Source organism: Cupressus sempervirens, chromosome 7 (assembly GCF_028749045.1).
Source record: "Cupressus sempervirens isolate cs-2001-9-10 chromosome 7, ASM2874904v1, whole genome shotgun sequence".
In the NCBI taxonomy this organism is placed as follows: domain Eukaryota; kingdom Viridiplantae; phylum Streptophyta; class Pinopsida; order Cupressales; family Cupressaceae; genus Cupressus; species Cupressus sempervirens.
This window is the reverse complement of record NC_143124.1, coordinates 555952176-555979496: the sequence shown is the minus strand read 5'-3', so window position 1 is coordinate 555979496 and position 27321 is coordinate 555952176. Positions and strand designations below refer to the sequence as shown.

The following is a 27321-nucleotide window of genomic DNA, read 5'->3' as shown; positions in this document are numbered from 1 at the left end:
TGAATTCCAAACAAGGCTGGGAGATTGGATTTGGTGTTGATAAATATCTGAACAAGGTAAGAAATGAGCACTCTTTTCATCATGTGTTTCAAGCACTTAGAAAATTTTGAAACCAACTTCAGTACAGGAGCCCAAGTTGGGCTAGTTTGCTGCCCAAGAGTTGGGGCTCCAAGCCCAAGCCAATGCTGAATTCCACCCAGCATGTAAACTGAATTCCAAAAATGAAAGGTGCCATGTCCCTTTCCCCGCACTAGTTCTTTGGGCGCTAGGTTAATCTATCTCCACATTCGGATAGATTAACGACATCACCTGTCAGGATGCTTACCAGTCACAAAGGGGAATTTACCTCAAGTCGTCACTTAATATATTAAAGGTGCTTTAGTAAAGTTACTTTATGCTTTTAAAACCATTTACTTTATTAAGAGACTTAAGTGACTAGAGGACGAAAATGAAGTTTTATCCCACATTCCTTGCTCCAATGCTCTTTCCCTCACTTCAAGGTTATTTAAAGGAGATGCAGTCTTGGAAAGAACATGCAAGTATATGATATCACCAAATTTTGAGCGGTTACTTTGTGATTGGAATTGCCATAGGACAAAATCCTTAGGCATTGAGTAGTGGGACATAGCCTTCAACTGCTCCTGATATCGACTTGCAAGGAAGGAGAATGGTTAGTGAATCTCAAATCTTTCTAGTTTGTAGTGAAATCTACATTTTTAATCCACTCGTGAGGAAGGAATAGTGGGTACAGGGAATGGGAGTTTGGACTGCTGTATAGAGCAGGATATGCGGCCCAGTTGTAATACAGAGGAGCCTGCGGATCATACTCCTCCAACGTTCTTGTCGGTGTCTGGAAAAAGGCAAAGCCAACATCAGGGAACCAACGTTAATGCGGCTCCAAGTTGAAGTGAAAGTTGTGTGTGGGTGGCATCTCCTGCAAGCACGGGAATATTGAAGACAGTCTGCAAGAAAAGTAAGGCCAATATCATGTAGAAAGGTGTGTGGCAACAGGAGTCAAGTCATTTTGGCGAGTCATGGTGGGATGTTAAGATTGGAACGATCCTCCAACTTCACTAGACATGAGCTTCTACCACGGCCTTCATCTTGAACCATTATCATTGGCAAATTGCGGGTTACTAGGTTGGGTCTATCACTGCATATTTGTGTAGTACTTGATGTAACAGAGTTCATATATCATTCTAATCCTTGTACGCCCACTGGTTTTATTTTATGTGGAATTCTGTTGATAGAGGATAATAAGAATAAGTCTGGATTTTTGAGAGCTTTGGTTTATTGTTTAAGTTTTCGGTTGAAAGCTAGAATTGTATTATGATATCTTCATAAATCCATATTGATATTTCTTGGGAAAATAAGATTATGTGGTGAATCCGTAATAATATGTCTGGATGTTATATTGAATTGTAACTGTGTGAAGAAATTACAACTGGGTCCCAAGACAAATTTTATTTCCAAAATCTCACAGGGATATTATAGTGGTATTAGAGCCACAAGACCTGTCATCTTGTGGGAAATAACAAAATTCTTGCAGATTGTTTTTATCCAAATTGACAGCTGGGAATGAGTAAAGGGTAGTATAAGTTCAATCCTCTATAGCCGAAACAAGCAGGTTCTTCAGATCACATTGAAATTGAAGATAGTTTTTCAATAGATGAGGAAGTAATATTTGGAACAGGTGAACAAACTGATATTACTAAACAGGTTGATCATTTAGAGCAGGTAAACGACATCCAAATGGCACATCTTGAAACTGAACAGGACAGGGAAGTTCGAGAAACATTGCGGGCTATCAGAGATGGACAGAACAACATTGCTAATGCTCTTCAACAACTAGCAGGTATTATGCAGTAATTGGCCCCAGCCCATAGAAGAGAACCGAGCCATCACAGTGGAGGTGGTAGTGCAGCTGGATCTCCCCGAGTTGTTAGAGATCCCACACGTAACACTAACAGGCCTTTAATGCTAGTGTTTAATGCAGAAGAAGAAACAGTACCACCAGCAACACCAAATTTATTACCAGACAATGTTATGGTAATGTTTGATGAATGGGATTTGTTTCTCGACCCTATTAAACAAAATCTGACCTTTGTCTAGTATCTAAATCAGAAAAGGGAGGCTGATAGGCAACAACAAGATAGGAGACCGAGAGCACCAAAAAGGGACCTAAAACATGCTATGAACAAGTTAACTTTCCCTACCTTTGATGGCAGCAGTCAGACATTCGCTAGAGCTTGCATTCACAAGCTTGATATCTATTTGACACTCAAACCCATGGCAGAGGCGGAAGCCATCAGGTTTGCCACAATGCACCTTGAGGGAGCAGTGTATGATTGGTGGCATCATGGTTTAGTCACCCAAGATCATGGCCTCATTTCTTCATACGAGACTTTAAGCTCCAAGCTGATTACTTGTTTTGACAAGAAAGATATTGAAGTTCACTACAAGGATTTGGCTTAGTTATGATAGAGTGGGTCCTTGGATAACTTCATTGATGAGTTCCAGCGTATATCACTGATGGTACCAGATATGACAGAGTAGCGTAAGGTGATGTTCATAGAAGGGTTACAGGACAGATTTAGGAGTTTGGTTAAGGTCTTTAAGCTAAAAACCTTAGATGATGTGATTAAGATAGCACATGATTTGGATTCACCTTCTTCACTTTTGCAGCGTCCGAAGAAAACCTATAGAGGGTCTACATCATCCCAAGGGAACAAAAACCAGCAAAAACCAAATCCTCCTATATTGGATTTTGAGACATGTAATGAACTTAGGATGAAGAAATTGTGCTTCACTTGCAGGGAACCTTGGACTTCCGATCATAGATGCCTTGGTAGAGGCAAGATTCACTATGTTGAGGTCCTTTTAAAGGATGAAGGAGAGCAACAAAACGGTAATGATGTTGAGGACAGCGAGGAGGAAGAAATTGAAGAGCAACCCATTAAAGATAAGAAGAAGAAGGTCACTACGGAATAGCCTCCTGTTATAGCCACTCTTTCTAGTGATCTAGCATGTCATCCTTTCAGAGTGAAAGGTGTTGTTTAAGGGACAGCTCATTGTTTGTCTTTTGGATACAAGAGCATCCCATAATTTCATGAGCACACAGATGGTATCTAAGAGAGGATTGCAGACAGTTAGCATACCCGAATTCGTAGCAAAGGTAGCTGGTGGTGAGGTTTTGAGTTGCACTGAGAAAGTACCCAGTCTTCAGATGCATTTTGATGATTATCTTGTAGAGACTGATTTCTATGTTGTCAATTTCGATGGGTTGGATGCCATTTTGGGTAGACAATGGTTAAGGACTCTCCATAGGTACACATTTGATCACGAGACCATGTAGTTGGAATTCTCACAGGGTGATTGGTTAGTAGTCCTAAAAGCCATACCAGATAGTGGACCCAGGTTGATAACAACTCACATGATGGAAACCATTTTGAGGTACGATGATATTGAATGGGTGACATAGTGTTTCATCTCTTCTAAGGAGACACAGGATACAAGACAACAGTACCATTGTGACATCTAGATGGTAATAGACAAGCACAGGAGGGTATTTAGGGATTTACCCCCAGGTATTCCACTAGATAGAGGGTTTGAGCATATCATTGAGCTAGAGGAGGGCCCCAAACCCGTCATTACCACTTCTTATTGTCACCCCAGGCATTACAAGGAAGAAATAAAGAAGACGATTAAGGAACTTCTAGATATGGGACATATCAGGCCCAGTTCCAGCCCTTTTTCCTCTTCAGTTGTGTTGGTTAAAAAGAAGGATGACACCTTTCGGATGTGTATAGATTACTACGCCCTTAATAAGAGAACCATTAAAAACAGGTATCCGATTCCACGCATTGATGAGTTACTGGATGAGCTTCATGGAGTTGTTTATTTTTTGAAAATAGATCTTCAATTAGGATACCATCAGATACGAGTCCGAGAGGAGGATTTGCATAAGACAACTTTCAGATGCCATTACGGACACCACGAGTTTTTGGTGATACCATTTGGGCTCACTAACGCACCAGCCACTTTTCAGTCATGCATGAACCATATCTTCAAAAAGCAACTACGAAAGAGTGTGTTGGTTTTCTTTGATGACATTAATCTTTAGCAGGACTTGGGAGGAACATTTGCAGCACCTAGTTGAAATCCTTAGCCTCATGGAAGAACACTTTTTATTCGTGAAGGAGTCTAAGTGCGAATTTGGTTTAATTGAGATTCTCTATCTAGGTCACATGATTGGTGTAGAGGGAGTCAAGGTACATCAAGAGAAGATACAAGCAATTCTGGATTGGCCACTACTGAGAGATGTATCTGAGTTGCTGGGTTTCCTTGGCCTTTGTTCTTATTACAGGCAATTCGGCAAAGGTTTTTCCCAAGTTGTGGCACCCCTTACCGATCTGACACGGAAAGGGGCATTTAGATGGACAGAGGATTCAGAGGCAATCTTTGATAAATTGAAATAGGTGATGAGCACATGTCCAGTACTAGCACTTCCTGATTTTTCTAGACCCTTTGTTTTGGAGTTTGATGCTTCAGGAAGCAGAATCGGGGCAGTTTTGATGCAGGATTGTCATCTCATAGCTTTCAAAAGCAGGAAACTTAGGGGCAGCGAGTTACTATATTCTACATATGATAAGGAGATGCTGGCCATAATGCATGCCTCAACCAAGTTTAGACAATACTTGGTGGGAAGTAAATTTACAGTGAAGACTGATCATAACAGTTTACGCTATTTCTTGGAACAGAAGGAGTTGAACGAAAGACAACAGAAATGGGTCAACAAGATCCAAGCATGCGATTTTGACATTAAATTGTCAAAGGGAAAAATAATATAGTTGCTGATGCACTTTCCCAAAGACCCCCAGTGATAGAGTGTTGTGCCATTTCCGAGATTTCAGCAGATTGGAGATCCCAGCTGTTAGTGGAATATTCTAAAAATACTCACGCATGTCAGATTATGGATGGTATGCTTTAGGATGATCAGTACAAGGTAATGAATGATATTATATATTATAAGAATAGAATCTACTTAGTACCTGAATCTAAACTTAAATATTATGCACACTATACATGATGCATCTTCAGCAGGGCACCCAGGTTTTTTCAAAATCCACATGCAGATTAGAGAGAGATTCTCTTGGAAGGGGCTAAAGGATGATGTATTGCAGCATGTTAGAGCGTGCCAAACTTGTTAGTAGAACAAGTCAGAACATGGTTTTCCCATAGGTTTACTCTAGCCTCTCCCTATTCCAGCCTAGAGGTGGGAGAGTATATCCATGGATTTTATCACAGAATTGCGGAGGGTCCAGGGCAAAGATTGTATTTTTGTGGTGGTGGACAGATTGACTAAGTTCGTGCACTTCTTTGCTATTGCTGTGGATTGGTCAACCTCTCAGGTAGCTGAGTTGTTCTTTCGAGAGGTTTTTCGTCTCCATGGATTACCCAAGACTATTGTGAGTGATAGGGACAATAGGTTTCTCAACACCTTTTGGTAGGAGATTTTCAGATTGACAGGTACAGAGTTAACTCCCAGTACTAGCTATCACCAGCAGATGGATGACCAAACCAAAATAGCGAACAAATGGGTGGAGGGGTATTTGAGAAATTACATTGCAGGTCAGCAAAGAGCATGGGTTAAGTGGAGGGATATGCATAAACAAAGCTTATGGATGGTATTTCAAAAGGACCTAAGCGGGGGTTTCGTGTGAAATGCCCCATGGTGGTAGCTATGAACACAATATATGAAGTCACAAACTGGGTGTCCTGACCGCAAAACTTGCACTGGAAGTGGAATTTTAAAAAATAAAAATAAAAATAAAAAGTGGGGCATGGGAGATTCTTATTGATGCATATGCAAGAGATGTACGTGATTGTTGGGGAATGTGCTCCATTCCTGACATGCACCTTGGAAATTGTATTTGATCCAGCTAGTTGGGAATAGTTGATTGTTTTATTGAACCTAATCTGATGTCATTTCTACAAGAGTTCTTAATCAATCTAGCTAATCAATAATTAGACCAATTCAACCGAGTTATGGTTTCAGTATGTGCTATTTCTATATACCATATGGCTAAAATGTTGGAGGTTGGATTTTTTAAAGTGGCAGCATTTAGGATCTTGATCATATTGATTTAGAGGGAGCTTAAGTAGCAAATGGAGAGTGTAAACTCATGTAGTAGTGTGACTGCTAAAAGTCCATGTTTGGTCATCATCGGAATCAACTCTACAAAATAGAATGAGTGGGAATTTTACATTTTGGGGGGTGGGGAATAATAGCCAATGTTCTATTCCCATTTGAACCATTTGTAGAAGGGAGATTTCATAGAAAGGACACCATCAAAGTTCAAATATAAACCTTTCTTCGATTTGATGCATATGGACTTTCATTGGAGCAACTGATATCAAGGATGTGATGTGCAAGGATAAGAGAAGAATGATGCATCGAGAATGTTGTTGAGGCATCTTTGTGGGTGATAACATTTGAGATTATGAAATAAAGTCAAGGTGCTCTTTCATTGAGAGGGAGCAAAATGTGATGGAATCTTGTTCAAATATAAAGTGGTCATAGTTCTTCAAATAGGAAGGATATGCGTTCTGAGGGAGCCTGAAAATCCATAACAAGCAACATTGGACGAGGATGTGAGAAGGTTGATATCTGATTTAGAGGAAGTTTAATATTTCATTAAAAGTAACTTTGGATGAAGAGGTCAAAAGGTTAGTGTTTGTTTTATGAGTTCTCCTTTCTGAAGAAAGAGTTCAAGGTGAAATCCTTCTTAATACATTCTTCTCTATGAGAGAGAAGTTTGAAGTGAAAGGTCTTATTCTAGCCTCTGGGAGTAGCTATGGTGGAGACACCCTTTGATGTGGTTCATGGTGGATGTCACACATGATGCCATGACAACACACGTGAGAGAGTCCATGGTGACTTCATGTAAACTTTTGATGTCATGTGTATGACTCCATAACTTTAATGCCTTGTCCCCTTGTGTACATTATTGAAAGGTGACAATCTTTTAAATAATGGGCACTTATATTTGACATTGTAAGGTGACGACTTGACAGTATTCACTATCATGACAAATATCACGTTGACTTGATATATATGGAAATGCCATGATAGTTAATATCTCTTGGACTTATTGATAGATATCATGCTGACTTGATATCGATTGTGTATCAATATGTTCTTTATGAGATAATCATGGTGGATATTATTTGACGTAATATCCATGCACATGCCATGATATGTTATGGTAGACATCATGTGACGTGATGTCAGTGCACATACCATAACAAGGATATACAAATGTCATGTGACTTGATGTTCTGTATACTCCTTGATATCATGAGTTAGGTGATATCTAAATCAGTTCACACTTAGTTATCTTCCGTAGCTAAGGAGTGTTAATTATTGTAGCATTAGTCAGAATTCAAGGATAGACCTGGCAACTGTATGCATACATGTGTGCATGTATGTATACCAGTTTACCATGTGAACTGATACACACACACACACACACACACACACACACACACACGCGTAGACAAACATTATTCTTTCCATCAGCGAAATCATCCTTGTAATTAACCATATTGTCCATATCATACTTAGTTTGAAATCTGATCATTCACTCTTGAATCAAGCATTGTAACCTTGCTCAACTCGATCATGCATTGGATCGAATTTATGACCTTTGCATTATTCAGATCGGTGATTATTTTTGTTTGTCTAAACAACACCTGATTAAGATCGGCGATTATGTTAAGACAGCACCCGATTAAGTTTTGGGACCTTTGGAGATTACCAATATTTATCATTCCGTCTCTTCAGCGAATAGGCATGTCCGCCTTTGCTATGGGCTATTTGTAAGAGTATTTACATGAACCAATTCAAGAGATAAGAACCATTGAAATACACAAATAGTTCTACCTGTGCAGATCAAACTTCAGATGGTACCATTAATAAAATCATTAAGACTTATCTCTCAAATCTGAATATTTATTTGGTACATATACGTTCTGAATTATTATAACCTGCAAACAACATATACAGATTAGGATTAAGAAATCAGAAATAAGTCATAACCATTATAGTCTGATCATAAGTTTAATTTTCATTTACACGAGCACCTCTTGGAAGGGGTCTCATTATATTAACATAGTCCTACAAAGAAGAATCCAAATTTGGATCTGTTCTTTTTTGTTCATTATTTGCCACAGAGGAAGAGGTATATGCCATTGTAGTTCTTATGACAAGAATTTTTATACACTTTAAAAATGAAAACAAGAGAATGGGAAAAAAAGGTAGATCTTATGGACAATTTAAGAGAAATTGAAAAAATTAAAACCTCAAACAGAAAAACTTTTTGAAATCAAACCCATTAGAAGCTTGCAAATGTGTAAGAATGTGGCACACACACTTGATGTAGATTCACAAATCAATCTTCCAGCTGCTGAATGTCTTAGCCGTCATTTTTGCAGCTGAGTTTGAGCTTGGTTTGACCAAATTCCTTTGTGGTCTGGTAGGGTTCAAACTAGGTTTGACAGCTATCAAACCACATGCTATCCAAATCAACCGAATTGGTCTTTTTATCTATGCCATTCTTATTCCAATGGGTGATCAATTTAGGCCCTGTCTTCAGTAGATGAGATTTTCAAATCTACGAGATTTCTTGTCATCCTCTCATTTGGCAACATCCTACCCAAAACCTCTGCCATAATGATTTAGAATGGCGAAACTAAATCCTCCTGCCTTAACCCTCTTGAAGGTATAAATAATGTACAAACAGAATACTTCTCTTGAACCTACTCTCTCCAAGACTTCAGAAACTAAGCATCTTATCCAATCAATTTGAACACTCCTACCATTGGCCTCTGGAATATGCATATCAAAAGCAGTCCTTTCCTTCCCCCTTCCAAAAACAGAAAGATGATTCTCATGCCCTATTTTGACACCATCTAGAATTTAATAGCATTTGACGAAGTCCCTTTCCTTTTGTACAGTGATCTTAGAGAGGAAGTCCTTCAGCCTATTAGCAATTGTTTTAGAGATCAGATTATTAACTGTGTTATAGAAGGATACCAGTTGAATCGTCGAAAATGCAGGATTCTATTCTTTTAGGGAAGATGGCAATATCTGTTGTATTCAAGATCTTGTGTGTTTCATTTGCATAGTATTTCAGTTGTTTGCTGCACAATGAAAAAAGTAATCAATTGAGTACTTGGTTTTAGCAATTTTTGTAATGACCTCATGACTTTAAGCCATGTCCACATTGGAAATAGAAAAGTTTGTAAACTCAGACTTGACGCACACTCAGTAGCCCGAAAAAGTCTCAGACTGGGCACTCAGTAAATGTTTTGGCTAGGACTCGATAAAGAAGAAAACCATAGATTTACAGAAAACAAAAAAGAAATTAATGCAGTTAGAGAACATAAGAATCATAATTCAAGCATTGCACATGTCATAGGATTTTCAAACACTCGATATTTAAAATTGCATTATTCATACCCCCAGTTTCAAATGTTCAATTGTTTAACAACACCATAAGTTTATAAATGTTTACAAATTTATATAATGACATGACCAAATGAGAAAAACAGCCAAGTAAAATCTACATCTTCTTCTTTCCTCTTTCCTCTCCTAATGTAACTCAATTTTTGAGGCCTCAAACTATCAAGTGCTGTGGTATTTAAATGATGATGGGTTGTTTCTTCTTCAAAGTCTGCATCTTCATCCAATTCTGATGCTTCAGCTTCCTCTAATTCTGCAAGATCTTCTTTAGTAAGGAGGACTTCATCACCATAATTTTGTTCATTGACAATCCATTCACCATATGGATCAATATCATCCAAGTGAATGGCCTCATGTGAAACGTCCTCCACCTTTTTAGTTGGAAGGCGAAGGTTGCACTAGACAAGGACAAGATCATTTGTGGTGCTGTTGCATCAACCTATTCCTCTTCTTTGTGCAAATGTTCTCAAATAAACTCCAATTGCATTCACACACAGAAGTGCTACATGGATAAAATTCATTTAGAAATATAAGAATTAAGTAAAAAGATTTAGCAATCAAGTTTAAATTTTTTTCTTGTAGTATTGAACTAATTGTTTTACTTGGTTGTTTTCCCCTCCTTTTGATTGCCTGAGATGAATTAAAGAGTCTCCCATTTGCACCCTCATAGACCTTGAGTAAATAAAAATGAAAATATAATGATAAATCAAATATAGAAAATTAGTTATTATGAATGTAGAATGGATATGTCTAGATAGTCAAAATTAACATTGCCATATTTATGAATATGATATAGCAAGTCTCACCTCCAACTTGTCAATAGCCTTGTTTCTCAACTCACAATCGGCACCATGTTATGAATGCATGCAATAACACCTGCCATGAGGTGGTCATCAGCCCTAAATGCATCAGATGTAGAAGTTTGGGCTCAAGAAGTAGGCCAAGACATGCATCACCTTGGGGAGTTGGTTAGTCTATCTATGATTGATGATGCACAAAATGATATCATGTTTTCTCTTATTTCTGTCTTAGTAATGTGAGATAGCCTTTTTGATCCTATCCATAGCCTCATAAATGAAACCCATTGGCATGCCTTCTCTATCTACCATATGCAGAACACTTATCAAATGTTCTGTTACATTAAAAAATGAAAATAATTTAATGTATTACAAAATTAAACCCTCAAAAAAAAAAAAAATTGACAAATAGATTATCTTGTATAAAGTTTGTGTTTGTGTTTGTTACTTACTCTGATCAACTCATCAACATTTTTGTTGAATGTTTCATAAAAAAAATACTTACAATCTTCTCCACTTCAACATTTTTGAAGAATGCTCATTCCAATCAAGCATCAGGCACAACCATTTGCTTGAGATGAGGAATGACACCTAGAATGCTTTGCAATGTGAGAGAGTGGCTTGCAAATTGTATCACTCTTGGCCATACAAGGTTCTTACTATTTGTGTGTTTCTTCATCAAAGAAAGGACCCACGCATGGTTGTAGATTAATTTGGTATCATTTTTAACATCTTTAGCACCCTTGTTACCCATCCAATCTTCCCCAATGTCCTCTAACTAGTCCAAGCAACATGCAACACAAGAACTCCATAAAATTGTAGGATGCCTCTCCATAAGCATTCTACCTGCAGCTACATATGCAACTGTGTTGTCTCTCATAATTTGGACAACATTTGCAATACCAACCCCCTTGATCACCCCATCTAATAAATTGCACAATGTCTTAGCATTTTTGACTTCATGTGAGGCATCTGTAGACTTCAAGAACACCAATGCACGATTAGAAGCCACTAAGAAGTTTAGGAGAGTCCTATTCTGTCCATCCATCCATTCAATAGGATGTTGCATCCATTTTTGTAGCAACATAAATTTCTAATACTCTCTTTTATCAAATCGAAGTAAAGCTAGCCACCCATTCACATAACAAGGTATAACAAAAATTAATTGATTAACTGGATTCTCATGATAAGATTCTAACAACCAACAGAAAGGTTTTAACTATTGTTTACCGTACAGGGTAAACAAATAATTATCGCATTAAGAGTTTAGAATGTAACACAGAACAAGATACTTTATTCATATAAGCAAATATGCAATTCCAATTACAATGATGATCCATAAATCCATTCAGACGATGTACATATACTTTGAAGTGGTGACTCTATCGTCACACAACCTTTTGGATACTAACTCATCTCGTCGGCTATAATATAGTTTTTACCGACATCATCCCCCCCAAAAGAAAAGTTGTCTCTGGACAACAAAATAGAGACAACTAACGAAGTACATCGAGACTAAAAACAAACTAAGATGAAGAGGGATGCATCCATGGTAGAGCTGGTTTCATAGATGTCCTTTGTGCCCTAAGCTCGCTCGGTTGTGCCCGCAACTCGTGCACCTCGGCATCCAAATTTAGTTTGGCTTTCATATGGAGTTCTAGTGCTCTCTTCATCAAGTCGGCTATTTTTTGGAGCTTCACCTCATTTACATCTCTTCGCATCCCCCAACTGAGGTACAACTACTGCCTTCTCAACAATGAGTGTTTCCCGCTCCTCCCAAGCTGCCTGTTGGGTGGCCAAATTCGCTTTTACTGTGGCTAATTTGGTAGCTGTCTCCTCTCTAGCCCTTACTGCTGCTATCTGATCCTCCTCACTCTTGTGTAGAGCATAGTACACCTCCTGATACACTTTCACTATCTCTCACATGCGCTGCTCAACTCTGCTCTCCACCATAGGCTCCTGAGTATTTCACTCCTGCCTTATCTTCGCGGTCTCTATGTTTGGCCATCCTCTCACCTCAAAACATATTGAGAAGTTTGTTGGACAACCAACCCAATAAATGCCAAGACCTGCTCTAACTCACATACCACTGCCTCTAAAGCATGTCTCTATTTGAGACTACTACTCGGCGATCTCGAGTCAACACATCCGCTAAGTATATCTTGATATCCTCCTCCTCTATTGCTGTTGAAGGGTTAGATGGTGTGGTGTGCTCCGTGGCCATTGCTGCCTCTACTGCTCCTAACATCCTGTTCGCAATACTCCCTGTCGGAGGTGGGGGTGGTGGTGGCTCCACTGCGACTACTGGTCTAATACTGAATCTCCTACCCAAGAACCCTCTCAAGTCCTACTCGCTTAAGTCCTCAACTGCAATATCCTCATTGGTGGCCAATAATGCATCATCTATCATGACCACTACATCGGATCCCATTACCTCCAGTTTGACCTGTGGTGTTCCTAAGTTCTCAGGAATCTCCTATGTCGGTATTTCCATCACCTCCTCTGGTAAGGCTGTTGTTGATGATGGATGTGACTTTGTCCCAACTATGGCCACGACCTTTGGAATGGTTGGGGTCTCTATAGTTAGCTGAGCCGCTACTGTGATAGGGATCATCGCCACTAACTGCCTGAACTATCCAAATCTTGGAATGTATGTACTTTGCATACCCACCAGAACCAAATGTGCTGTCATCGAAAAGTGCAGGTCATGGAAATAGTAATGTTGTTGCCGTAATACCTTCTACTCTTTGTCATCTTCCTCCTCTTTGTTAGTCCCACTCTCATCAGAAGATGTCTAGCCAGCCACTATCTGTATCTCCTGCATCCTATCTCAGTCGCTTATGCCCGATTGTGGTCTTGCTGCCAAGTGTGTCCAATACATAATAGGGGGCTTATGTGGTGCGAGCGGCCTAGGTTTGACCTCTAATCTATCAAAAGGAATTATCCACACTGTTGCATCCAAGAATAACCCGATTACGTAGTGAGGCATGTAGAAGGTCTTATGCTAAAGTGTCATGAACTCATACATTCTTTCTGCCAGTAGTGCAGCCCAATCATACACTCTCCCATTCAGGATCATGTTCATCATTGCGACCAGTGGAAATGAAATATTGGATGCGCGACTTGATCCTCTGAGCTGACTCTTCACTAAGTCCATCAGACAATGCCAATGCCCTTCCTGAATGTTGGACTTCTTTAGTCCTCTACTCTTTAAAGTGTCCATGAGTGCTTCTTTTTCTGTTTATGACAGGTCACCGTATACCAGTTGTATCAGTTGCACCTTCACCTCTCGACTTAACTTTTTCGGCTTGTCAATTTTCTTCCCCCCAGTGCATGGTCAGGTATTCCAAATACCCGTGTGAAATTTGGTGCCCTGAATGAGATTACTAGGTCACGCCCAATAAGCAAATGAACTGGTTCGAGAGAATCGATTGTAAGTCTCTATCATCGTGTGTAGAAAGTCTTCGTAATCTTGAATGCAAAACACTGGCATTTGTATCGCCCATTCCACTTGTGCCTTCCAAATGTTGTTCTTCACCAGTTCTTTCTTGGATGTATCCTGCCACCATTTCCTGCACTAGGCTCCATGCAGGGCTTCGAAAGAGATTCTGTGGCGTGAGGTGAGCGAGTGCAGCCATTGGCTGTGCTCCCTGCTTGCCGTTCATTTTACTTGTGCCTCTTGCAACACGCACATCGGAGGGTAAAGTCTTCACATTTCTATTCATGTCTATGCTAGCTATTGAATCTTTGTCTTTCTTCTTCCAAACTCTCTTCCCGGCTAACCAAAAACGGTTTGCAAAAAACGGTTGAAGCGATTGCTTCTCTTTTAGAATGCCTCTATACAACACCATACAACATATTAGAAAGCTTTGATACCATCTCTACAACGTCCATACGGCTCCTAGAGTTAACCTCACTACGTTTTTCGTTGCTGTACGATGCCTTCTCCTCAAGTATGTGTCTTCTCCCTTCAATGTTCTTGTGTGGCTACGACTAGACTGTTCTTGCTCTTATCTATGGTTTGGCACTTGTCTGTGGGATGCAAATGAATTTTCTAATGAAATTGTTGTCTGTGTTGTTTCATTCATTGGTAAAAAAGGCTACAACTCTCTCACCCTTTCGACCGTACGATCTTTGCTTGCCCCCTCTTGCTCTGCGTATTGGATACTTATCAATTTGTGAGTCTCACTTGGGCTGCCCTGCAGTCCGTACGGTATGTAATGCTACTCTTCTATATTGTCGTGTGACATTCCGTTTTGGTTGGCCTTAATGCTTGGTTTGGAGCCCCTTCAATGTTTTGCTATGATGGATTTCTCTCTCTTTCTTTGATTTGTTGTATTGTGTTCTTCTTTGGTGTGTATAGTTTCTTTTTCTTTCCCTAATTATTTATTTGGGTCCGTACGATGTTTTCTTGTACTCCCATGATAGTACGGTGTCTACCTTTACAGGCCGTACGATGTCTATCTTGTCATACTCTCTTTGAAAGGTTGTCGTATGGTGTTTGGTGTTCACATACTCCCCTTTGTTGTACGGTTTGCATAGATACATTGTTTTCCTTTCGTACGACCATACGATGTGGTCTTTACTTAGACCGTATGGTGATAGGTGGTGTTCCTGATTTGTTGCCATGGTCGTACGTTTTGATCACTTACTTTGTGTTCCTCTTATGCTTTGCATAGTTCTGTACGATGTCTTCCTTATTATCTATCATAGTTCCGTATTGTATCATCCTTCTATATAGATCATATGATGTTTTCAACATGGTCTTTTGCTTACTCTACCAATATACTACCAATGTATATTCAATGACTATAATACTCGACTTGTTTTTTTTCCACTTTGTGCCCATTTATTATAAATATTTATATTTTGTTATTATTATTTACTTTTATTATTTATTTTTCAGATTTGATTTGTCCAGGTATCATCAATTCCCTAGCCTTCATTTCTTTGATGGTAAATTTTTCAACTTCATACCATTTACGGGATTGGTCACTTCCTTCCTGTCCAGTGTCCATAGTTTGATTGCTCCGTTATCGTCCACTTCAAAAATCTTGTATGGTCCAACCCACTTTACCTTAAATTTGCCAAGTTTGATTTCATTACGCGCGTTATATTTTAATACTAATTGACTTGGTTGGAACTTGTTCAGTTTTAAGTGCTTGTCGTGTCACATCTTTCATCTACACTATGAAACTTCGGTGGACCATTGTGCTTGTAGTCGCTGTTCGTCAAGTTTATTCTAGTTATATAACCTCTCATTGAGACTTTCGATGTCTTCTAGTTTATTTTCAATCTCTATTCGTAAACTTTGTACCATGAACTCTGTCGGTACCATGACTTCCTGACCATACATCAGTTGGAACAGAGTGTGTCCCATGGTAACTTTGTAAGAGGTACGGTATGCCCATAATGTCGATGGCAACTTTTCCTCTCAGTCCTCACCTTCCATTGCGCAAGACTTGTAAATTACTGCAACCAAAAGTTTATTTGTGGCTTTTGCTTGTCCGTTTGCTCTAGGGTAATATGGGCTCGATAGGGAATGGTATAATTTGAAGTCCGTGGTGAGTAGCCAGATGACATGGTTGACAAAATGTCCCCCATGGTCACTTGTCATTTGTATCAGAATCTCATACCTTGTAATGCTCTGCTCGTAGATAAATCTTGCTGTGCTCACTATAGATTTGTCTAGTAGAGCTCGCTCTTCCACCCACTTTGTAAGGTATTCGGTTGCTACTACGATGTATCTACATCTTCGAGCTTTGCTTACCTTTAGTGGCCCGACGAATTCTAGCCACCATCATTCAAATAGTTCCTACACGTGCGAAGGGTTCAAAGGCATAAAATCCCTCTTTAGTGGCTTCCCTGCTCTCTGGCATGTATCACATGCAACAACCCACTTCTTGGCATCATTGTCCATGATTGGCCACCACAATCTTGTGAAAAGTATCTTACGCACTGTCATGTCCAACCCCACATGTCCTCTTGTAGGCCCTTCATGTGCTTCTTTCAATACTTTTGGTATTTCTTCCTCCAGAATACATTATTGTAAAATATGGTTGGGTCCCATCTTATATGGCAACCCATTGATCAATTGAAACCTTAGACTTCTCAATACTAGCTTCCTCCTCTTGCTTGGTGGCGTTTCCTTAGGAAATTGTCCTATTGAAAGATACTCTCCAATACTCGTGTACTAGGATGGTAGTACGGCAATTTGAAATAGTTGTGTCTGGAAAATCATCCTTGACTCTCTCCGGAGGTTCTCCTGATTTGATCTTGGATATATCATCCACATTGATGTTGCTTTTCCCAGGTCATATCACAATTTTAAATGTAAATTCTTGCAACAAAAGTAGTCATCTGCTTATCCATACTTGGATGATCGGTTTGTTCACGAGGTATAACAAGGCTTGATGATCTACGTAGAACAAGAATGGAGGCGCTAGTAGGTAGCGTCTAAAATTTTGTACGATTTACACCATTTTGATAGCCTCCCGCTCTATTGTGCTATAATTCTTTTCTGCCTTAGACAATAGTCTACTTGCGAAGTATATCGGGTGGTCCAATCCGTGATCACTTTTTTGTGCTAGCATTGCTCTGATTGCATAGTTTGATGCATCGATATGTACATGGAACTCCTTGTCTTAGTTTAGATAAGCCAGGATAGGTGTTGTGGCTAGTCGTGCTTTTTTAATTCCTGAAAGGCTTCATCCTATTACGTTTCCCATTTGTAGGGCTCTCCCTTGCAAGTTAGCTTGTCTAGATGATACAATATCTTGGCAAAGTTCTTAATAAACCTCCAATAATACCCTATGTATCCTAGGAATGATATTACTGCGGTCACATCTATCGAAGGCGACATTTCTAGAATTACTTGGACTTTGTTAGGATCTGTTTTTAATCTTGCTTTGCATATTATGTGTCTTGATAGTTTCCCCCGAGTTACCATAAATCTGCACTTTTTCAGGTTTAGTGCTAGTCGTGCTTGTCTACATCTTTCCATGCATTCCTTGATGTGGTTAGATTCTTGTCCTCCGCATTGAAAATTGACCAATCATTCAAGAATGCTTTGAAGTTTCCAATTGACATCTTGTCGAAGATGTGCAAGAGGATTCATTGAAACGTTGTTGGAGTGTTGCATAGTCCGAACGACATTTTGTTGTAGGCATACACTCCATCTTCTACAACGAAGGTTGTTTTGAGCTTATCTTCTTTTGCAATGGATATCTAGTTGTACTCAAAAAATCCATTCATGAATGAATATATTTCATGGCCCGCAACTTCCTCCAAAATACTATCAGTGAACGGTATCGGGAATGGATCCTTAATTTTTACCATGTTTAGATAGCGAAAGTCTACACATCCCTATTTGGGTGGTATTCTTTTATAGGATATCACAATTAGAAATACCCACTCATTTGTCTGTACCTGGAAAATAATGCTTGCCTCTAGCATCCTATTAATCTCGTTTGTAACTCGTGCAGCATAGTTTTTGTTCATGTGGGATAGTCACTTCCATACGGGTACTGCTCCTATCAGTGGGATGAAGTGGATGCACAATTTTGGTGGTACCCCTTTCAAGTCTTCGTATGTCCACGCAAAAATATCTTTATATTCCATAAATATTTTAAACACAATTGCTTTTAGAATTGGATTCTTGTCATCTCCCACAAATATGTTTTTCAGATTAGCCTCGTCCCCTAAGTTCGCCGTCTTCAGCATGGGTTCTTCGTATTTAATAGGCTCCTCGTCACTAAATGTACGTGTAGGTATTTCATCTATCTACGCCTTTCCTTTCACTTCTTTGTGTTCTATCGAAAATTCATTCTTTTCCTCTCCCTTATCTCCTTCCTCGACTCCTAACATGTGACAGCTCGAAAAGAGCTCATAGTCCTTCATTTGCCAATGGAGTAGGCCATTCACCGAATCCAAGTTGTCATTGTTGGACCCTCTTAGTTTCAGGATTCCTTCTTCATTGGATTCCATTCGTTTCTTCCCTTCGTGGTCTCCTTTATGTTCATAGCCTGACGATGCTGTCTCCTCTCTTACGAACCTACAACCTCCTCTTCTAATGGACAAATTGTTTTTTTTCTAGTCATGTTTTACTTTCGCCTACACCAGCCAACCCCTTCCGAGGATGGTGTCGTATCCTTTTCTTTTCAACGGAATGACCATGAAGTCTAGTAAGAAGGGTTGTGTCCCAATCGTTATAGGTTGCGCCATTAAAGTTCCGAGAGGTTTGATCCTGTGTTTATCGGCTACGAGCAGTTGGAGTGTAGGCGGCCATAGGGTAGGTTTCCCCAACTTCTTCCATGTTTTTCGAGCAATATATTTACTTCCGACCCTCCATCTACGATGGTGTTCGTGAGGATAGTTCGGAGGATACCCATCTCAACTACTGTCGGGTGTCTTCTTGTGTTGAGCACAAGTAGCATTGGGTCTACCATGGTCGTTTCGCTTCCACCTTGTGTGTCCTTCCCTGGCTCTTCCACCGCTTTTGGGATGGTGTCATGTTTAGGATTGCGGTCCATAACTGAGGCATTGCAAGAAGATCGTTCAACTTCATGGGAACTTTAGCTTGCATTACCTGCCGTATGATACTTTGTTCTACCTGGTTCCTCCTTGAGGTGCCGATAGTGTCCTTCATTTGTGATTTTTCAGCTTCCATCTCTTTTTCTATCTTTGCTTGCACTTGCATCCTTTTCTTTTCTTCTTTCGGATCTGGGTACGTTGTCTTCTTCGCTTGTGCATGCGTGATTGCTAATGTTTCCTTGTCACATGTTTCTATGGTTAACAGGTTCACCCCAGGTATAGGGCATTTTTAGTCATCATTGTCTCCAGGACCACACCATTTGCACAACAACTACAGTGTTCCCTTCGTAGTACAGTCTTTGGCAAAGTGGCCCCAAAGGTTGCACGCATGACATTGTATCATTGGTCGTCCACTCGGATCGTATTGTATCCGACTACAACCCCCGTTATTGTTGTTGCCGCCTCGTCCACGTTGGTTATTGTTTTGGTACTCTCGTGAGGTTGTCGCGTCATTGTTTGTATTCGTGCTCGCTCTTGAGGTGGACACTTCTTGTGTTAGTAATACTTGTTGGTGTCCCTTTGTTTTCATATTGAACGGGCATTCCTTAGTGGAATGTCCTGCAATTTGGCAGATATTGCAAAATTGGTTCTTAGGGAAGGAGCCCTTTGTGTTGCCCTCCTTGCAATTATTACAATAATGGATAAGTTGTCTATTATTAGTTAATGGTTATCTATTGTAAATATCTAGTTAGCTTTAGTTTGCTTTCGTTTTTTGCTTTCTCTAGAATAGAGTGTTTCTATTCTTTACGATTCTTTCCTAAGGAAACATCATTTTATTCTTTTGTATAAATTGACCTTTTGGTCTCTGTTAATAACAAGCAAGTATTTACCAATTGCTTCCGTAATATGGTATCAGAGCTAATACTTCAATTTTTTTCGAAAATTCTATAATTTCTTTTTGAAATTATTTGCTTCAAAATTTTTAGAATTATTTCTGTGATTTCTCCAAAAACCAGTCTAGGGTTTTCCATTTTTGTGAAGGATTAGTGTGTTTCCTATCCTTTTCTAGGGTTTTTATCAGAAGAAAACGTGTGTTGCAAATTGCAAATCCAGTGGTTTTTTTTGCAAATCACACCCTCAAACACATCTGCAAATTGCGAGCTCCAAAAATCGCATCTAAGTTCAGCACTCCTGACTTTTAGTTCAATGTTCTTTGCACACCACGGGCGTCTGTTTAACATTGTTGAAGGGTTGTCGTGCTTTCTCTGCAAACTATGGGCATCTGAAAAATGTGATTTCAGACTGCAATATCTGATGAAACTCGCATTTTCCTGCTATGAATGGTGTTGTTTTTTGCTTCATACAACCTAGCCGCCCCTCTTTGCAATCAAATCTTCCATTTTTGGGTGTTTCTTTATTAGCAATCTGCCATTTTTTTGCAACTATCGACCTCCATAGCTGTCGACTAGGGTTTTCTTCGAAACCCTAGTTTTTGACCTCAAAAAGTTTTTTGATCACAAATTCTTGGTGGGTTTTCGAGAGCTCAATAGGGTTAGATTTTTCTAGGTGCCTTGATTTTTGTGCCTCGATTTTCAAGCCATTGGATCTAGAAAACAACATATTCCTTCTAGGTTTTTCGAGCTCTCTTCTGGGTCACTGTTTGTTTTTCCATTTTTTTCCATGAAGAACGTGCTTTCATAGATTTTTACAGATTTTCATTGAAAAATGTGCCATGACATCTCTGACAAACATAGTGCTTGAGCACAACTCCAAATTCAATTGTCGAAATTATGGCACATGGAAGTTGCGGATCATCGCAATTTTTGAATATTGGAACACCGATCAACTTGTTCTAGGTGTTATGAAATGTTCGACTGCTCTTGGTTCTGATTAGGATACATGGGATCTGAATAATCAGGAGGTAGTGATGCTTCTCAAATTATTTGTGGCTGATGATCAGCGTTCTCAGATTCCATTTGGCAAGACAACTGCCAAGATTTGGACACATCTCAAAGGTCTTCATGAGACTTCTGACAAAAGCAGAGCCTTATTTTGAAAAACACTCTGTTTTCTATTGTCATGGATGAGTGCACCTCGCTCCTGGCACACCTGAATCGGATTCAAGAAATCCGCGAGCAGTTACTTGCCATCGGTCACAAGATGGAGGAAGAGGATATTGTGGTAATCACTCTTCGGAGTTTACCCGAGTCCTATGAGCATTTTAGCAAGACTCTCAACATCACATCTTCTGGTGTTGATTTGAAGTTCACTAATCTTTGCACCTTGCTGCTTCAGCATGATCAGTGGAAACAATAGTTTGATAGCAGCTCTAGTTCCACCTCCATAGAGTAAGCCTTTGTTGCGAAATCCTTCTAGAAGGATAGAGGCAAGTTTCGGCAGCCATCTCAGCAAAAGTCTTCTGCTCCAGCATCAGATGGTTCCCGAAAGAAGAACATTCAATGCAACTACTGTCACAAGTTTGGACACATGAAGGTTGAATGTCAGAAACGCTTAGTTGCACAGTCTAAGCAATCAAGTTTGCAACCCAAAGCGAACAGTGCAAAGCACATTGAGCAAGCAGAATCTGCCTTTTACGCCTTCATGGCTAAAAGACTTGTAGATCATGTCAAGTCATCTGCTTGGTACATTGATTCAAGTGCCTCTCATCATTTCATTCACTGCAGAGACTGGTTTACTAACTACCAGCCTTATTCAGACTCTGTTATTTTTGGTGGTGGAGAAGAGTACACAGTTGTCAGTAAAGGCAACATTCAGATTCAGTTTGTTGCGAGGAATCTCATATTCCTTGATGTGTACTATGTTCCAGAGATGGAACTAAATCTACTCTTAGTCAGTCAGTTGCTGCGACATTCTTTAGACTTGGCAGTCATCTTTAGTTCACATCAATGCATCATCACTGATTGGGCGACTAAGTCTACTGTTGTAGTGGGTCTTGAGGATCATGGTCTTTTCAAACTTATTGATTCTGGTGATTCTCAGGACTTACTTATGGCTGCTCGGCGGTCTTCTGTTGGCACACTTTGGCATCAACGATATGCGCACTTAAATGTGCATTCTCTCATAGCTTGCTCGGGATGAGCCTGTTCTTGGATTGCCAGAGATTCAGACTCAACAACTTGGAGTTTGTGATGCATGCCAGGCTAGGAAGCAACATCGCACACCTTTCACCAGTGGCGACTCATGGAAAGCTTCTCAGGTACTTCAACTTGTACATGTCGATATCTGTGGCCCTATGGCCACTCCTTCTGTTCTTGGGTCCAGGTATTTTCTGTTGTTTGTTGATGATTTCAATAGAAAAATGTGGGTGTATTTCCTTAAAAAGAAATTAGATGCATTTCCTATATTTCAGAAGTTTAAACCTTTAGTTGAAAAAGAGTCTGGGAAATCTATTATTACTCTTAGATTAGACAATGGGGGGGAATTTTCTTCTAATGTTTTCTTTAGCTTCTTGGATACACATGGCATTAAACGCTAGTTAACGACACCCCACATGCCACAACTAAACAATGTAGTTGAACGTCGGAACAAGACAATCACCCAGATCAGTGAACTTTAAATCAACACCAAAAGATGTGATGTTGAGAGTCTCGATCCATGCTCGAACACAGACATGTTCCGAAGCAGTTTTGGGCATAAGCAGTTAACACTGCAGTTTATTTGTTGAACTGGTCACCCACAGTGGCAGTCAAAGGTAAAACTCCAGAAGAGGCTTGATTAGGTCGCAAGCCCATAATTAGTCACCTGAAGGTTTTTGGCTCCATTTCTTTTGTTTGGATCCTTGATGCATCATGCACCAAGTTGGATGCCGAGAGTCGGAAAGTCATGCTTGCTGGGTATAGTAGTCTTCACAAAGCCTACCGCCTGATCGATGCTGAGACATCTCGTCTCATCTACAGTTGTGATGTAGTCTTTGATGAGCAGTGAGGACCTTTCATGCCTGTTTCTTCTTGTTCTTGATCCAGCAGACCAGCCTATGTAGGTTCATGATTTGGGAGTTTGGCTTCCATTAGGTCCACCTATTGAGAGGGCTCTAGTAGCTCCTGTAGCTCCCATAGCTCCATTTATACTAGTGATACCTATACACGCACCTCTGGCTTCTCCTACAAGATCACTTCACTTTGTAGATGCTTCACTTGAGTTTGATCCTGATTCTTGTGATGAGGATCCTACTAATCAAGCATCTCCTGGTACAAATGTTGGTCATTCTCCTATCCGGCCTAAGTGGTGGGCTAAGACACTTGTTGATCTTAATGATGATGAGCTCATTGATGGGAGAACTACTCGAAGTACTCGGAAGAAGAGCAAACCTATAGAGTCAGTTAACGAAATCCAGTCTTCCATGAACGAACCAAGCATGTGGATGTTCATTGTCATTACATAAGACAACTGGTTGAAGACGGGACTATAGATTTGCAGTATGTTCCTACTCTAGATCATACTACAGACATTCTCACCAAGCCTCTTGGTCTTGATAAATTTGTCAAATTCAGAGGACATCTTGGTGTTCTAGATAGATTAACCATTAAGGGAGGGTATTACAATAATAGATAAGTCATCTATTATTAGTGAATGGTTATCTATTGTAAATATCTAGTTAGCTTTAGTTAGCTTTTTTTTTGCTTTCTCTAGAAAAAAATGTTTCTATTCTTTATGATTGTTTCCTAAGGAAACTTTATTTTATTCTTTTGTATAAATTGACCTTTCGAATAAATTGACCTTTCGATCTCTGTTAATAACAATATATGCCAATTACTTTTGTAATAGCAATCTGTACACCATAGTTCCCCTTCTCTTGTTTGGCCAGGATTTTTTTTCATGTTTTTGAACTCTTTCATCATACGTAGCATGTCCTTTTTTAGTGCCCGAACCTTTTTACTCGACTCTTCATCGTTGTTGCTTTCGGAGGATGAATCTTCTGAATCCAATGATCTGTCTTTATTCATTTTGCTTGTTTTCTGTTCGCTCTCCAAGTCCATTGCGCAATTATATGCATCGATGTATGATGTTGGAGGTACAATTTTTATCTTCTTTCGAAGTGTCGCTCATAGCCCTTCGACGAACCACCTTTTCTTCAACCTGTCCACTGGTTGGCTTTCCATTTTTCCTACTAGCTCCTTCAGCCTCCTCGCATATACGCGGACTGTTTTATTCTTTCCTTGTTTGGTACTGTAGATTTCTGCTACTATCTCGTTACCATCCTTGAGTAGTCAGAACTTTGCTATAAATTATTTGTTGACGTTCGGGCATGTAGTTAACTTCTTCGTATTGATGTCTGAGAACCAATTGATCGCTACAACTTGTAGGGTAGCTGGAAACTGTCGGACCCAGTCATCTTGGTCTATTACGCCATTCACAGTCTAGATTGTTTCACATGTTTTACAATGTCGAACTGGATCGACCATTCCATCACCATTACTTTTTGGTAGTTTTTCCTTTGGTCTTGCCATTGTTAACTTATTCTGTATTTGTGGTACTTGTTCCGCACCTGCGCTGTTCTGAGCACCCGTGCTGTTCTGAACACCTGCGCTGTTCTGTGTACTCGCGTTGTTTGCTCAATTGTGCTACTTCGGACAACCACGTTGCTCTTTCTATATCCATAAGATCAGAAATAAAAGAAAAGAAAAGACTATAATTCCAAGTGGCCAGATGTACTTTCAACCATGGACCAACTTCCATAATCTCAAGGGCGTATGCATTCAATGTCACTATATTTTGGAAGCATGGATGACATGTTCAACTGATTCTTCTTGACACGATAAATAAGCTTCAGAACAACATTATAAAACAGAGACAACTATCTACCTATGACTGCTCTTGGCACGACTGGTTCATCGAACTTTACATATTGCAAACAAAAGGTTCGACTGGACCGTCTTTGAGCATGCTATACATGATAATCTATGGACCATTAACATGGAAATAAAATAAACAATCTTAGGGAGAGTAGGACTTGAATAGAGAAAATCTGATTTGTATTTCACTTGCTTCCAACTCGACTTAGCCGATGAACAATGATCTTTGGTGAATTGTATTAGGTGGTGTTGCTGTTTCTATCTTGCTAATTGTGTTTGACAAGAATATGAATGTAAACATACAAGTGCAGGAACAACTGTTATAATGGTGGAGCTGACTGATCAATGAACAGTTGTGACCTTCTATGGCAGATCCTTTGGGTTGAAATTCAACTGATAAACAGAATGCTTCTTACAAGAGGGAGGAAAACTTGTGACTTGAGAGAACGATATCCTTTTTCTCCAGCCATTGTGGAAAATGAAAGGAGAAAAGATGGAGTTACAATTTGCATGGAAGAGAAAGGGTGGTGGAAGCATGCAGCCATGTGTTACAATCTTGGCTGATGGAATAGGCAATTTTGGGAGAAATATGAAAGGCCTTAGAATAAATTTTTTATAAGAAGCCGATGGCCTTCCATGAATTAAAATTAAATTTGATATGGGAATTAAATCTTTACCCATACTATTATATTAATAGTAGTCATACTATTTATGTGTACTTGTACGTATTATTTTATCTATATATGTATACGTTATATAAAAATATTAGTATACACACATATTTATCTATTTGAATATGTACAAATACATAAGTACCATGGGTATTACTAATTTAATAATATAATAATCCGACATCAGATAATGCAGAGCATCTAGATTCCATTTTAAAGTATAGTTACCGGGAACTCCTTTGTCCCTCCTTGGGCAGGTGTATCCCCCTATCCAATTTGGAAACGTATCTAATACTGCTCGGATACACGTCGAATATTGTACCCATGCTTTCCTAATAAACTTGATTTTCCAACCGTACCAAATACTATGGGATTTGTTTTTTTTAAAGATTTGATGTAGATCTTCCCTTTAATGTTAAAAAAATATATATTAAAGCAAATTTTTTTTTAAAATAGTATTAAAAAAAGCCTCCACTAGATGAGAAAGACAAATAAAATGTTTTTTCTATTTCAGCAACCTGTTTTTGGGTTATCTTCTAATGCAACTCTACTGTGTTTACAAATTGTAAAGCATTAAATTAACTTATAAATATTTACGTAGCATTTATGTATCAATATTACTTTTGAAGTAATGAAAATCTTCTACAATAACTTAGAAAACTATGTTAAATATATGTAAATGTATTATTTATTAATGTTGTGTCTAGCCATATCCATATTGGGTGTCTAAATAAATGGTCGTATCCGTATCCAATGCCGTTTTTATATTTGTATCCGTATCTGTACCCGTGCAAAGGTAACAATTTTATTTCATTTATAATTTATATGAATATATACATGTCCTCTTAAATTAGATGACCTAGTCAGCTCAGAGTGGTAACTTGGTATTATTTAGTCTACCTTGCCTGGCCAAAGTGGTTTGGATGAATACCTGATCATACTTGGTGGCAGGTTGGTCTTTGTGCCCTGGTCCCTCTTTGTCAATGCTTCCCTCCAAGGAAAATAATGTTGTGAAAGTACACTTTTAATGCAAATAATATAATCATAATGAATAACCACCTTAACCAACCATTTCCAATTCACATGAAATATAACGAAAAACCAAATTAACTAACCATTTCCAGCTCACATGAAATCTCAATTGCTATAAGTTATATTCCGAACATTTTAAATTTAAATAAAATATGGGATGTAACATTTTCTCCAAATTTGATCCTGATCATTAACTGAAGGCCATGTATTATTTACAGCTTTCTCTAGCAATGACACACTCATGTCTTTAGCTGTTGGGGTCTTAAACCCCTTGCTTGCAACTATAAATGCTTTAACCAAATCTTCCCAATATGGGCTGTTCACAGCATTGAAAGGTAAATTCAAATTGTCCTAGTACCAAAAGTTTGCTATTTCCATCCTAGCCTTTGGAAAAATTTCCCTTTTCCTTTGGCCTGCCTATGACTTATCAAACCAAAAATCTTAACTCTGTGTAATGGCATTAATTAACTCTGTGTTTTAGTTCTTTCCAAGCATATTGTGATTAATTTGTGAATTTCTTGTTAACAGTCTCCTCTATTGGTTTGCTTGACTTGAGTTCTTTCTATAAGCTTTATAATTATAAGGATGATGGATGGGATCTTTACTTTTTTTATGGCTTGATAACTTCTTGCCACTTCTTATCCTTTGATGGATGGAATTTTTTATCTTCTTCGACTTTGTATTACCTTGTAAGGGGGTTGTAATTAAGAAATCATTTGTGTTTACCTGTTTATAATTGTACTTTTGCATTTTATTGCTAAGGACTTCTTCCCTCGGGCATATGTGTGCTGTGCTTTAGTTGTTTCAATGTTTTATACAGCTACTGTAGTTTATTTTACAATAGTACCTTTCGATTGCAATTGGATGTACTCATGAGCTCCATTCACTTAGTTTGCTTAATTGTAGGCCTTAATGTAAACTCTTTAGTTAGACCTCCTTTCACCTAATTT

At 39.0% G+C, this 27321-nt stretch overlaps 1 protein-coding gene across 4 annotated transcripts in view; it reads left to right on the top strand.

The window, feature by feature from the left end:
* Positions 1-27321, top strand: part of LOC149547986 (DNA polymerase delta small subunit-like) — a 52870-nt gene that overhangs the window by 22271 nt on the left and 3278 nt on the right. The gene's annotated exons all lie outside the window — the stretch shown is intronic.